We start from the raw sequence: 14,712 nt of genomic DNA on the forward strand, positions 1-14,712 counted from the left end.
TGAGTATGGATGTCAGTTCGGTTGTCATCTGAGACATTATGACTGATGACAGGACGACATAAACTGTACCTGAGAAAGTATACACCCTCTAGTTATCAGAGTAACATGGAATTGTTATGCAATTGAAATGTTCGATATTGAAATTGTTTGTTAGGAGATTAAATGTAATTTTAGCTTCCAAATGAGAGAATTGGGTTTTCATAAGGAAAGTGCCCTGCTTGATCAGTGGCCCACCCCTGTGAAGAGACAGGGGTTATAAACGATGAAACACATCCTTCCCCCCTCTCCACTATATAAGCCTTTGACGAAAAGATAACCACGTTGTTCCAGTACGTGAGGTCTGCAGCCTCTACGTTAGAAGGACACACATGTCAAGTACAGAACTAAGCCAACCTCGGCGTGAGCTTTGGTGGCGAATGGTATGAACTTTGAGCTTATTCACTACAGAAATGATACTTCCTAGCCGTTGAGTTAGCAGCGGCCGCTGTAGACGTGGGCTAGGAAAGGACGGACGACGGATCCAGTCTAACAACGAACAGACGAAGATACCACCACGTATACAATTTACCACCATTGACATTCTTCCGAGGACAGGAAGATCTGTTGGCCAACCCGGCCAGCATCTACGACCAATCTACTGAAGCGCAGCTCAGAGTAAATATTTATTGCATTTTCCTTTTCAAAATGGGCGGTAATTTAGAATGGATAAGATAATGTATTTACGATAGCATAGCTGCTGTTTCTTCGTTCCTAAGTCTTCCCGCTCTTTCATTCAAGCCCAACCCCCTTTCCTTTGTGTAACCAGCCATGATACAGGTTCCGTCCACCAGGACGTTTTCTGTATGACATCATATGTATTCGGTGTATTTGTAATTCTGTGTGATAAGTTTAGGTATTTAGTAAATAAATAATTCAACCCAATTTTGTATTGCTGATTCAACTTGTTAGCCAGGGTTCGTGAAGATAGCCAAGAATTTACAACTTTCATTATGAGACTGAAAATAAGATAAGGGTTTAGGTGGGACGCTAGCGTCCCCCCCGTGGTGCACTCCATCAACAGCAGGTGCATTTCAAGAGCGGCAAATTTGAAACCAAATAAATGTCAAAATTCAAATTTTTCAAACATACAACTATCTTACACCCTTTGAAAGATAAACATCTCCTTAATCTAACCACGTTGTCCGATTTCAAAAAGGTTTTACGGCGAAAGCATAAAGTTAGATTATGTTAGGAGAGTACATTGACAATAGCTGTGTGTAATGTTTTGTCAATTCAAAGACAGGGTCACCAAAACCATAAAACCAGCTAAAATGATGCACTAACCTTTTACAATCTCCATCAGATGACACTCCTAGGACATTATGTTAGACAATGCATGCATTTTTAGTTCTATCAAGTTCATATTTATATCCAAAAACAGCGTTTTACTATGGCATTGATGTTGAGGAAATCGTTTCCCTCCAATAACCGGCAGTCAAGTCAGAACCACAAATTAAATAATTAAAATTAGAATACATTGGTAAAATATTATATTGTCCTTTAAAGAATTATAGATTTACATCTCTTGAACGCAATCAACTTGCCAGATTTAAAAATAACCTTACTGGGAAATCACACTTTGCAATAATCTGAGCACTGCGCCCAGAAAAATACGCGTTGCGATACAGACTAGCCGCCATGTTGGGGAGATCTAAAATCGAAAATACTATGTAAATAATCCATTACCTTTGATTCTCTTCATCAGATGTCACTTCCAGGTATCACAGGTCCATAACGAATGTAGTTTTGTTCAAAAAAGCTCATCATTTATGTCCAAAAATCTCCGTCTTGTTAGCACATGATCTAAGCCCGCCGGACTTCACTTCATGAACGAGGGGAAAAAATATATTTACGTTCGTTCAAACATGTCAAACGTTGTATAGCATAAATCATTAGGGCCTTTTTAACCAGAACATGAATAATATTCAAGGTGGACGAATGCATTCTCTTTTATAACGTATTGGAACGAGGGTACCCAACATGAACTCGCGCCAGAGTCTAATCGGCCATCACCGTTCCATGGCTCTTGTTCGGTCAGATCTCACAGTAAAAGACTCAAAACACTTTGTAAAGGCTGGTGACATCTAGTGGAAGCAATAGGAAGTGCCAAAACATTAATCAACCCCTGTGTGTTTCAATGGCATAGGCTTAAAGGTAATTCAACACATCAGGTATCCACTTCCTGTCAGAAAATGTCACAGGGTTTTGCCTGCCAAATGAGTTCTGTTATACTCACAGACACCATTCAAACAGTTTTAGAAACTTTAGGGTGTTTTCTATCCATATATAATAAGTATATGCATATTCTAGTTACTGGGTAGGATTAGTAACCAGATTAAATCGGGTACGTTTTTTTATCCAGCCGTGAAAATACTGCCCCCTAGCCCCAACAGGTTAATATTGACTGCTATCGAAGTAAAATATTACCAAGTATTTTAAGAGTTTATTCGGAAGATAACGGCTCTATAAACGTTCTTCCGTGGTGCCCCGACTTTCTAGTTAATTACATTTACATGATTAGCTTAATCAGGTAATATTAATTACAGAGAGAATTTTATAGGTTAGCATGTCTTATCACTTAATCCGGCATAGCCAAAGACACGACAAGGATCACTCTGTACATGTATTAAACTGGGATTGAGGATCACTCTGTAAATGTATTAAACTGTGATAGAGGATCACTCTGTAAATGTATTAAACTGTGATAGAGGATCACTTTGTAAATGTATTAAACTGTGATAGAGGATCACTCTTTACATGTATTAAGCTGTGATAGAGGATCACTCTGTAAATGTATTAAACTGTGATAGAGGTTCACTCTGTAAATGTATTAAACTGTGATAGAGGATCACTTTGTAAATGTATTAAACTGTGATAGAGGATCACTCTGTAAATGTATTAATCTGTTATAAAGGTTCACTCTGTAAATGTATTAAACTGTGATAGTGATAGAGGATCACTCTGTAAATGCATTAAACTGTGATAGAGGTTCACTCTGTATATGTATTAAACTGTGATAGTGGGTCACTATGTAAATGTATTAAACTGTGATAAAGGATCACTCTGTAAATGTATTAAACTGGGATAGAGGTTCACTCTGTAAATGTATTAATCTGTGATAGAGGATCACTCTGTAAATGTATTAAACTGGGATAGAGGTTCACTCTGAAAAATGTATTAAACTGTGATAGGGATAGAGGACGACTTTGTAAATGTATTAAACTGTGATAGGGATAAAGGATCTGTCACGGCTGTCTGAAGAAGAGGACCAAGATGCAGCGTTTGTTTTCCACATATTTATTATAACTGTGAAACTGAAGGCAATACATAAATAAACTAAATATTCAAAAAACAACAAACCGTGACGCAGAGAGGTAAACACACTACTCAAAAGATAATCACCCACAAAACACAAGTGAAACAAACATCAACTAAATATGGCCTCCAATTAGAGACAACAACAACCAGCTTCCTCTAATAGGAGGTCAACCCAAATAGAAAACTAGAATAAACATAGAAATAGAAACATAGAACAAAACCAAAAATACCCCCTGTCACGCCCTGACCTACTCTACCATAGAAAATGACAACTTACTATGGTCAGGACGTGACAGGATCACTTTGTAAATGTATTAAACTGTGCATTTGACCAATTCCAGTCCCCTTCTTCCTGGGGATACTTTTTGAGAAGCTCTGTTCTGAGATACTCAGTTCTGGTGACCAAATAAAAGTACATTCTACTCCAGAATGTATCAAAATAAAATGATGCTGACACCATCTAAAATATAATTTCCACCTCTAGAAATGAGCCTAATAAGATATTGGTAAAAATGTTAAATGATTTTAACACATTGGACCAAAAAACCTGTATGGATGGTATATTATCAGCTATTAGCAATACGCAGTATCACCTGCAACCCAACGGATGCAGCATAGTGGCTATAAATACATAGGCTGAAGCATGGGGTTTGTCTATCTACATTATCTCCTGTATCAACTGATGCAGCATAGTGGCTATAAATACATAGGCTGAAGCATGGGGTTTGTCTATCTACATTATCACCTGTATCAACATGCAGCAGTGTCCACATGGTCTGATAAACACTCCTAACAACCCCACCACTAGGAGGTATCCACATGGTCTGATAAACACTCCTAACAACCCCACCACTAGGAGGTGTCCACATGGTCTGATAAACACTTCCTAACAACCCCACCATTAGGATGTGTCCACATGGTCTGATAAACACTCCTAACAACCCCACCACTAGGAGGTGTCCACATGGTCTGATAAACACTTCTAACAACCCCACCAATAGGAGGTGTCCACATGGTCTGATAAACACTCCTAACAACCCCACCACTAGGAGGTGTCCACATGGTCTGATAAACACTCCTAACAACCCCACCACTAGGAGGTGTCCACATGGTCTGATAAACACTTCTAACAACCAGACCACTAGGAGGTGTCCACATGGTCTGATAAACACTCCTAACAACCAGACCACTAGGAGGTGTCCACATGGTCTGATAAACACTCCTAACAACCCCACCACTAGGAGGTGTCCACATGGTCTGATAAACAGTCCTAACAACCCCACCACTAGGAGGTGTCCACATGGTCTGATAAACACTCCTAACAACCCCACCACTAGGAAGTGTCCACATGGTCCTAAAGCACACCGTTACATCATTTTGTATCACATTTCAGTGATTAAACTGTTCAGATTGCTTGCGATTAGAGTGTTGTGCCAGTAACCAAAAGGACACTGGTTCAAATACCTGAGCTGGATGATGAATGTGTGAATTATCTTGTCATCTTTTGGGTAACCACAATGGAACATCTTTAAGGACATAAACTGGCAGAACAGGTTTCAGCAAAGTATGGAGTCATTGTTTTCAGGAAGGTGTACCTATGGCGATAGGAGAGAGGAGGCAGACCAAGGGCAAGGGTAGCCACCTGAACTACTGCCCTACAAAGATAAACAGCAGTCAACACAAACAGTGAATCTGAAAAAAATGGCCTTAAAGGTTGTTTTCTATCCATGCATATCAGCTATGTCCAATGCTCTGACCTATGACCCTAAAATACTGATACTACACTCTGCCTTGGTATGACCTTAAACAGCTGTCTGGGTAATGAAACAGCAAAGTGCAGCATGTAGAAATCTAAATGTGTTGATCCAGCTTTCTTGTTGTTTTTCTGTTTGATGGAAACAGTTTGAGAGTTCTAACTACATTCCAACTGTATTTAATGGTGTTATGTAGTTGTGTTGTCATGTTGTGAATGTTGTATTGTAGTAACCCTCAACTGTGTATAATGGTGTTATGTAGTTGTGTTGTCATGTTGTGAATGTTGTATTGTAGTAACCAACTGTATTTAATGGTGTTATGTAGTTGTGTTGTCATGTTGTGAATGTTGTATTGTAGTAACCAACTGTATTTAATGGTGTTATGTAGTTGTGTTGTCATGTTGTGAATGTTGTATTGTAGTAGCCAACTGTATTTAATGGTGTTATGTAGTTGTGTTGTCATGTTGTGAATGTTGTATTGTAGTAACTCTCAACTGTATTTAATGGTGTTATGTAGTTGTGTTGTCATGTTGTGAATGTTGTATTGTAGTAACCAACTGTATTTAATGGTGTTATGTAGTTGTGTTGTCATGTTGTGAATGTTGTATTGTAGTAACCAACTGTATTTAATGGTGTTATGTAGTTGTGTTGTCATGTTGTGAATGTTGTATTGCAGTAGGCCTAACCCTCACCAATTTTTCCAGTGACGGAGAGAGACACCAAACAAGACACAGAGACAGCAACAGAAGAATAGATTATGATTGCGAGAGACACCAGACAAGACACAGAGACAGCAACAGAAAAATAGGATATGATGGGGAGAGACACCAGACAAGACACAGAGACATTAACAGATGACACAGAGAAAGTGAGGGAGAGAGACACCAGACAAGACACGGAGACAGCAACAGACGACACAGAGAAAGTGATGGAGAGAGGCAGAGGGGAGAGCACACAGCAGACTGTATCAGTAAGCTGCTATAGGGATTCTAATTACTGCATTGTGTGTGTGTGTGAGAGAGAGAGTTTAGGTGTTGTAGGATTCTTTAATCAGTGTGGCTCATTGGACAGGTCGGAGTCTATGTTTGAAGTTGTGGAGTGTTTTTTGGCAATACACTTTAGATGTATTCAAGGATTTAGCTGTTGAAATTCTGTCCTGGACACCCCTACTGGCTATGGGCTAAGCCACCAATGTCTTCAAATACTAGGGGAGAGAGGAGGTGCTACCCCTGGGGAGAGAGGAGCTGCTACCCCTAGGGAGAGAGGAGCTGCTACCCCTGGGGAGAGAGGAGATGCTACCCCTGGTGAGAGAGGAGCTGCTACCCCTAGGGAGAGAGTGGAGGTGCTACCCCTGGGGAGAGAGGAGCTGCTACCCCTGGGGAGAGAGGAGCTGCTACCCCTGGGGAGAGAGAGGAGTTGCTATCAGGAGAGACTGCGACCCTGCTCTATAAGAGCTTAACGATTGGTGATTGTTGGGGCTCGTTTTGTCAGGAGCTTCAGTGATGAAGACTGCTGAACTTGCTGATGTTTCACAATATGCCATGGCCGTCTCAGTCACCAGGTCTCAACACAATTGTACACCACCATCAATAAAACACCAAATTATCGAATTTATTGTGGAAGAATGGTGTCACATCCCTCCAATAGAGTTCCAGACAGTTGTAGAATGTATTCCAAGGCACATTGTAAGAGCTATGAAGAGAAGGGAGTCTTAGCGAGAACAGGCAGAACCTGATATGTAAATGAGCAGAGCAAAGGAAAGTAACTTCGACGACCGAATGATCATTCAGACTCTGTTTCTATGGGAGAGAGATTAAAGGTAAGACGGCGATTGTTATGTGTATTCATATAGTTGATGGTATTGTTATGTGTATTCATATAGTTGATGATATTATGTGTATTCATATATTTGATGATATTTTTGGTGGACAGAGTTATAATAGTCCTACTCTCCTTAAAATGTTTTTTATATAAATTAGATGCGTGGGGTGAATTTGTTCTGTGCCCATCTGTGTGCTCCAGGGTGATCGCTCCTACACTATCTAGAATCTAAAAGGTTTCTTTGGCGGTCCCCATAGGATAGCCCTTTGTAGAACCCTTTTTGGTACTAGGTAGAACCCTTTTGGGTTCCATGCAGAACCCTTTCCACAGAGGGTCCTACATGGAAGCCAGAAGGGTTCTACCTGGAACCCAAAAGCGTTCTCCTATGGGGACAGCCAGAGGACCCGTTTGGAACCCTTTTAAAAAAAAAAATTATACTGGATCATAGGTCTATAGACTTGTCTTCTTAAAATAGGCTTAAAACACAACAAGCAACAAACAATGTTTTTTTCTTTCTAATCTACTGTTATTGCTTTTCCCTCAGGAAGGTATGTTGTGTGAAAGAGAGACAACTAAATATTGTGGAAAGCCTAAAAACAACTTACACTTGCTCAAAACAGATTGTGTGTATTCATTAGTGCCGACCACAACAAAACGTTTGGTAACAGAAAACGTTTAGGTTCACGTTGTACAGCATTTGGAGTAAACTTTTATGCAACGTTGCAAAACTGTTGGCTGTGGTGTAAACTAATGAATACAACCCAGTTTGTAGACTGACGACTCGGCTGTTGATACCTGCCTGATGCTGTGAACCCTGAACGTAGCCCGGAGGGTATACTATGATCAAGTTGTTATACTGGTTTTCTAAGCTAGCCAGTTTCAGTCAGCTTCACATGGTCAGCCTCATCAAATATACAGAGTGAGGAGTGGTCATCAGGAAGCTGCTCTCTCGAATCAGCAGATCGAAAAAATCTGACATGTTCTGGTTGTGAATTCAGGCTACAAGGTGAGAATCCTGCCAGGGATTATTGTTAAATACTTATTTCCCTCATTAAAATGCAAATCATTTTATAACATTTTCAACATGCATTTTTCTGGATTTTTTGTTGTTATTCTGTCTCCTGTTCACTGTTCAAATAAACTTACCATTAAAATTATAGACTGATAATTTCTTTGTGTCGCAGTGGGCAAACGTACAAAATCAGCAGGGGATTAAATCATTTTCCCTCCCTGCATGTAGGCCATAGCTGAGGTATAGATCTTGATCTGCATATCACTAACAAACCACTACTATACATTATAACCTAGCCCACTTTAATATAAAATAATCAGATCAATCATGTCCGTTTTAGCACTTCTGTCTACATTGCTCAGGAAATTTAGAAAATAAATATAAAACAATAAATTGTGCCTACTTTTAATTACTAAAAATAATTGTGAGACATGGCCTTGTGTTGTTGTACAGTCTAGAACTAACAAACAGTAACTTATTATTATTACTGACAATTGCTGTCACGTTTTCTGGAAAAAATGTCGGACCAAGGCGCAGCGGATGTTGAGTTCCACATATTTTAATAAAATTAAGTGAAACTTAGCAAAGACAAAAACAAATAAACAATAAACTAACAACGAACTGTGACTACAGAGATGCTACGTGCACTAACTTAAAACACAATATCACATAAACACAGGTGGGAAAAACAGCTACTTAAATATGTGGACCTCTCAGGAGGTTCCAGACCGTGGACCGTCTCAGGAGGTTTCGGACCGTGGACCGTCTCAGGAGGTTCCGGACCGTGGACCGTCTCAGGAGGTTCCGGGCCGTGGGCCGTTGTTGGAGGTTCTGGACCGTGGACCGTCTCAGGAGGTTCCGGACCGTGGACCGTCTCAGGAGGTTCCGGACCGTGGACCGTCTCAGGAGGTTCCGGACCGTGGGCCGTCTCAGGAGGTTCCGGACCGTGGGCCGTCTCAGGAGGTTCCGGACCGTGAAACGTTGTTGGAGGTTCTGGACTGGGAACCGTCGCCGGAAGCTCTGGACTGGGAACCGTCGCCGGAAGCTCTGGACTGGGAACCGTCGCCGGAAGCTCTGGACTGTGGACCGTCGCGGAAGCTCTGGACTGGGAACCGTCGCAGGAAGCTCTGGACTGGGAACCATCACCGGAAGCTCTGGACTGGGGATCATCGCAGGAAGCCTGGTGCGTGGGGCCGGCACTGGTGGTACCGGACTGGTGACACGCACCTCAGGGCAAGCGGGAGGAGCAGGCACAGGACACACCGGACTGGGAAGGCGCACTGGAGGCCTAGTGCGTGGAGCCGGGACAGGTGGTGCCAGACTGGTGATACGCACTTCAGGGCGAGTGCGGGGAGCAGGCACAGGACGTACGGACTGGGGACACGACTCAAGGTGCGAGGAGCAGGACAGACGTACTGGACTGGGAAGGCGACTTGAGGGAGAGTGCGAGGAGCAGGCACAGGACGTACCGGACTGGGGACACGCACTTCAGGGAGAGTGCGAGGAGGAGACACATAACGTACCGGACGGGAGAGGTGCACTTGAGGCCAGAAGTGTGGAACCAGCACAGGTTGCACCAGACTGCTAACCGGATCCCTTTGGTCGGATGTTGAGCAGAACACACTTGCCCAAAATCTCTCTCATCTCACTCTCTCCCAACTTCACCATTGCCTCCCTTACAGTCTCTGGCTCTTCCCTCTGCTCAGTCGCCAGCTCCATGTGCCCCCCCCAAAAAAATAAACTTGGGGTTGTTCTTGGGCTTTCTGTAGCCGCGAACCCTGTCGTTGTCGCTGTCCTCCATTATCTCTTTCCGATGTCCAGAAATCCTTCACCTGGTGAACACGCTGCTTGGTCCTGGTTTGATGGGATATTCTGTCACGTTCGCTGGAATAAATGTCGGACCAAGGTGCAGCGGATGTTGAGTTCCACATAATTTAATAAAATAAAGTGAAACTTAGCAAAGACAAATACAAATAAACAATAAACTAACAACGAACTGTGACTACAGAGATGCTACGTGCACTAACTCAAAAACACAATATCCCATAAACACAGGTGGGAAAAACAGCTACTTAAATATGATCCCCAATTAGAGACAACGGTTACCAGCTGCCTCTAATTGGGAATCATACAAATCACCAACATAGAAAATAAACAAGAACACCACATAGAACTAAATAAACTAGATCACCCCCAGTCACGCCCTGACCCACTTCACCATAGAGAAACAATCGCTCTCTATGGTCAGTGTGTGACAATTGCCATGGAGATTAAATTTCACAACTACATTTTCATGTGATGCATTAATTGTTTTGATATGTCTGTTCGTAAATGTTTCATAAGAGATAATGAATAAATGATAACAATTCACATTCAAGAATTACTGTGTTAACCACATGTTGGATCTCTGTTTAGGGGTCAGTGCTCTAAAATGAGTCTCTCTGGGGAGAGAGAGGAGGGGGGCCCTGCCTCTAAAATGAGTCTCATTGGGGAACATGACACCAAAGCTAAGAGGTGAGATGACAATAGTCAATGTTCTTATATTGTTTATTTGACTGTGATATGTGGTTGTCTCAGCTAGCTATCTTAAGATGAATGCACTTCTTGTAAATCTCTCTTGATAAGAGCATCTGCTAAATCAGGGGTTCTCAATCCGGGTTCTATGGAGGTACTGCAGGGGTTCCGCGTCACCCTGACTGTACTCGTTACAATGTAAGACATTTGATAGAATTTTCACATGACACAACCACTTTGCCTACTCTTAATTATTGCCTAATATAATGGAATGCATATTTTCTTTACCAATTCTGATCGTTGTTACAAGCAGAATGTTGACAATATTACCGTTATATCAACACACTCTTCACACCCGTTTAACAACTCTAAATAGCTTTGGCATAGTAGGCATCAAGTCCCTTGCAAATAATGTTGCCTACAACGTTGCATACAATGTTCATTTTCATCAAACACATATTACGCCCTAGATGCCTTGAATTTGCCTAATTTATAGCAATGCCCAATTTAAGATTGTTTTTTAACAAAGTGATGTTGCGCTCCAAAGGGAGAACTTGAAATAACATGATGTAGATAATTAAATAATCAAAAGGAAAACGTGTTTATTATACACTCTTAAAAAAGAAGGTTCTTATCGAACCAAAAAGGCTTCTATCACTTCGTTAATATATGGAATCCCTAAAAGTTATATATATTTTGGGGTTCAGTGAAGAAGAACCTCTAGAGTTCTGATCAACAAAAGGTTAATGTTTTGAAGATGTGAATCCAGCAGCCCTCCAGTGGTCAGAACAAGTCCACCCTTTTTTTTCTAACGCCCGGCCTGGGATTCGAACCAGCCACCTTTCAGCCACAGGTCCAACTCCTGCCACAGCTTCAACCTTTTTAGCCGTGTCGTGGAAATATTCTGTCAATAATATTTTGCAAATACTGGAGCTTGTAAATTCAATAGACCTTTACTACAATGTAACAAGGGCCGAGTTTGTTAAACCCTCTCTGGGATATGTGGGACGGTAACGTCTCACCTGGCCAACGTCCAGTGAAAATGCAGAGCACCAAATTCAAATAAATTACTATAACATTTTTACATTCTTATCCAGAGCGACTTACACATTGGTGCATTCACCTTATGATATCCAGTGGAACAACCACTTTACAATAGTACATCTCTATCTTTTTCGTTTTTTGGGGGGGGGGTAAGAAGGATTACTTTATCCTATCCCAGGTATTCCTTAAAGAGGTGGGGTTTCAGGTGTCTACGGAAGGTGGTGATTGACTCTGCTGTCCTGGCGTCGTGAGGGAGCTTGTTCCACCATTGGGGTGCCAGAGCAGCGAACAGTTTTGACTGGGCTGAGCGGGAACTGTGCTTCCGCAGAGATAGGGGGGCCAGCAGGCCAGAGGTGGATGAACGCAGTGCCCTTGTTTGGGTGTAGGGCCTGATCAGAGCCTGAAGGTACGGAGGTGCCGTTCCCCTCACAGCTCCGTAGGCAAGCACCATGGTCTTGTAGCAGATGCGAGCTTCAACTGGAAGCCAGTGGAGTGTGCGGAGGAGCGGGGTGACGTGAGAGAACTTGGGAAGGTTGAACACCAGACGGGCTGCGGCATTCTAAATGAGTTGTAGGGGTTTAATGGCACAGGCAGGGAGCCACGCCAACAGCAAGTTACAGTAATCCAGACGGGAGATGACAAGTGTCTGGATTAGGACCTGCGCCGCTTCCTGTGTAAGGCAGGGTCGTACTCTGCGAATGTTGTAGAGCATGAACCTACAGGATCGGGTCACCGCCTTGATGTTAGCAAGGGTCACCGCCTTGACGTTCAATACCGGAGGAAAACAAAGTGGAGCGAGTGTTCTGGTTGCGCGCCTCTATCAAAGAGTACACTTCTCTCATTCTGAACAGGGTTACTTCTTCATTTCTCAAAGGAAAAACCTCAACCAATTTCTAAAGACTGTTGACATCCAGTGGAAGTGATAGGAACTGCAATCAAGTCGCTTAGAAATCTGGAATCCCAATGAAATCACATTGAAAAGAGAGTGACCTCAAAAAATAAATTCTGAATGGTTTGTCCTTGGGGTTTTGCTTGCCAAATAAGTTCTGTTATACTCACAGACGTTACTCAAACAGTTTTAGAAACTTCAGAGTGTTTTCTATCCAAATCGACTAATAATATGCATATCTTAGATTCTGGGACTGAGTAGCAGGCAGTTTACTATGGGCACGCTTGTCATCCGGACGTCAAAATACTGCCCCCTAGGCCAAAGAAGTTGTTAATGAAATAACTGTTTTTCAAAGTCTGAGCACCCTCCCTTTATACAGTTTCAAGCACACACACACCTCTCATAGATTTTTCCTTTAAATGAATCATTACTCTTGTTGGCTTTACACCACTATTATCTTACACACTAAGTTCTTTCTCCAGGACGCACTTCCTTACACCCGTACGTATCATTAAACACTCTGGGTGGCTTTCTCATGCCCCTCCTGATAAAAAAAACACTCTACAAATCACTGGGCTAATTATATTGGTGGTGCAATCTTAAAAGTTTGGAAAAATCTACAAATCACCAAATCTTAACAGTTTAGAAAACTCTACAAATCACTAAACCAATTTAGCGCAACCTTGACAGTATGTTTAAATAATAATAGGGTCCCCTGCTTGGCAAAAGTCCTAAGTACTTTAAGTGTATCAGCATTCACCAGGTTATATTCATATTTGCATTCATTCTATTAATTATAACACTTCCTATCCAGGTGTCTACTTCTTTTATATATGTGCTTGTCTCATGCTATACAGGTATTATTATAGGTTCCTTTAAAGTTTTTAATAATTCCATTTCATTACATTTTATTTCACCATATGCTACCAAAAACTATCATAGCCGCTCTGCGAAAACCTGAGTTAATCTTCAGAAATAAGCATGAGTTAATCTACCAAAATGAAGACAAAATGCTATGCAGACATACATGGTATCACTTGTTATACATAAATATTATACAAAAATCATTGCCAAAAGCACAAGACATATATTATTTATGGATTTATCATATCAAATATCAAAACATTATTTTTAACTACTACAAAGCATTTACATGTGGAGCAGGAACTACTGACTCGCTGCATTATTCTATAGTATTATCAAGACACCTGCTGTTAACTCTTAACTACTTAGGACAGCTCACGAGGTGTCCTAAATATCTGCCGACTAGGTGGGACTAGAGACTAGAGACTTCATGCATAGCTTTAATTTATACCCATAAGTGTAAAATGTCTTTATTCTCAGCACTTATATGACCAATTTTCTACTCTGAGACGCTTTGTGGATATGGGCCCAGATCTCAAAATATTGTTTATAAAAAACGGATAATATTTGTTTAACATAATCATAAAAAAATGAATATTACTAATGTAACCCACTGTAAAGACTGGGTTTAGTTGATTGTGTTGCACTGCCCATTTCCGCATTCTGGAACTGTCCGTGTCCACGTACGGTGTGGCGCCAATAATGATGGGCAATCCGGTTCTTTTGGCTCCCAAACGGCTCTTTAAAAAAAAAAATGTTTTGATTTTTTTCAGGTCAAACAGTTTGCGACAGTTTGACTATGATTGATGTTAAAACAATTCAAAATAAATTATTAAATTAAATCATACTCTACCTTAACCACAATGATTTTAAAAATGCATTGATTTGTAATGCTATTAAACATTTGCATTTAAAGTATAACTTTTTAATGTATATAAACAAAGTGCATATAAATCTAACAATTCAAAAGGAATACAATCTGAACAGCATAATAATAGAATATTTAACCATATCAAAGAAAAATAAATAACAATGTGCAAAACTGCAGCATCCCACTTAAAACATTAAACTGGTCCCTCTTTTCTCTCTCTTGTGGTGGCTAATTTCTGCATTATCAAACGAGGAGAGTTACAAACACACCAGTCCGAGTTAAACTACGTCTTTAATAGTTAAGATACTTTTGCAAAAGTACTTGACCCCCAATAATGCACTCTCTCGAATGAACCATTGAATGAGGTAATTACACAATGGCTACATAGATATTTTATAGCAAAGATACACCCCCTTCAACGTACATTGACAAACCACAGATACTTAGTAACAGTTCACAAAGGTTACGTTTTGTATGACAGATATCCATAAAACACAGCAGACAGTAACTGCTATGTCAACCTTAGAACCGTCCCTCCCTGGTACGGTATAGAACGAAAACACCATTTCATCCAATGGCATATATC

This window comes from Salmo salar, chromosome ssa03 (genome assembly GCF_905237065.1).
Source record: "Salmo salar chromosome ssa03, Ssal_v3.1, whole genome shotgun sequence".
Taxonomy (NCBI): domain Eukaryota; kingdom Metazoa; phylum Chordata; class Actinopteri; order Salmoniformes; family Salmonidae; genus Salmo; species Salmo salar.